Genomic DNA, 1,503 nt, shown 5'->3' with positions numbered 1-1,503 from the left:
TAAGCCAGGATCCTCCGACCTCTGCTACTTCTTCTCCTCCTCCGTTCTCGGGTCCTCCTCCTAAGAAGCAGAAGACCTCTCAGGAGCTTGCCAGTTTCAATGATAAGGACTTTGATGCTCTAGGTTGGATTGAGCAGCATATCCTTCCTCAGACCTTTATTTCTACTGATGATGCGTCTATGGAGCATCATTTTCAGTATATGGCGCGGAGCTGTGTCCGGAAGTCCCCCATTGGTGCGACCAGCTCCCGACTTGAGAAGGCTCAGTCCGAGCTTGATAAGATTAGTCAACTGAAGGCTGCCCGGATTGCTGAGCTGGAGGCCTCCTTGGAGAAAGAGAAAACTAAAGCTACCGCGGCTGTGGCGGCAGCGAAGACATCTGAGGAGATGGCGAAGGCGGCTACGGAGAATTATACCAAGCTATATACCGAGCTTGTGGAGACAAGGGAGGAGTTGCAATCCGCGCAGGACAAGTTTTACGAGCTGGAAGGTCATGTGGCCAAGGGCATGGATGCCATGTTCGAGAATTTGAAGGCTCAGGTCCGAGTTCTTGCTCCCGACCTAGATTTGAGCTTGTTCAGTACGGATAACGTCGTTGTGGATGGCCAGATTGTTCCTGCTCCTACTGAGGATGAGGTCCCGATGTCCGACCCCAAAGTTCCGGTTGAGAACCCGACTTCCCCTTTGGTCGGGAATAGATCTGGTGTGGAAGCTTCATATCGGGATGACGTTGCTGTCGATGCGGTCCCGATATCTATGTTTCCTCCGGAGCCTGCTGTTGATGTGGAGTCTGGAAAGGACCTTGATCCCCTGTAGTCTTTTTAGTGGTTTGCCCGGCCTGTGGGCTTTTTGTTGGATGATTTCTGTGAACGCTTTTTGGACACCTTTCACTTTATTTAGCTACTTGCAGTAACTTTATTATGCGGTGCTTTTTGTTTTTTTTCTGTTTCCGCTTTTGTGCTTTTTAGTTGTTTTCGGGTAACAACTTTTTAGCCAGCGTTTTGACCTTTTGTTTCCGCTTTTTTGCTTTTTAGTTGTTTTCGGGTAACAACTTTTTAGCCAGCGTTTTGACCTTTTGTTTCCGCTTTTGTGCTTTTTAGTTGTTTTCGGGTAACAACTTTTTAGCCAGCGTTTTCCTTCGATTTCACCGCTTTTGTGCTTTTTAGTTGTTTTCGGGTAACAACTTTTTAGCCAGCGTTTTGACCTTTTGTTTCCGCTTTTGTGCTTTTTAGTTGTTTTCGGGTAACAACTTTTTAGCCAGCGTTTTCCTTCGATTTCGTTCTTTCGCTTTGTACTTTTTAGTTGCTTTGTAAAGCAACTTTTTAGTAAGCGTTTTTCGAAATCTTGGTTCTCGTCGTTTTAAGGCTTCTTTCTTGGGTCCGAGCTTTTTCTCGGACATCGGGTGCTCGAGTACCTCCTTTTTGTTAGGTCCGACTTTGTCGTTGGTCGGCCCTTTTGAGTTATTTCTGGCTTTTCGAGCCATTTCAGAGTTACTTTATAACTT

Source organism: Arachis duranensis, chromosome 3 (genome assembly GCF_000817695.3).
Source record: "Arachis duranensis cultivar V14167 chromosome 3, aradu.V14167.gnm2.J7QH, whole genome shotgun sequence".
In the NCBI taxonomy this organism is placed as follows: Eukaryota; Viridiplantae; Streptophyta; class Magnoliopsida; order Fabales; family Fabaceae; genus Arachis; species Arachis duranensis.
Note: the sequence above shows the minus strand (reverse complement) of the source record.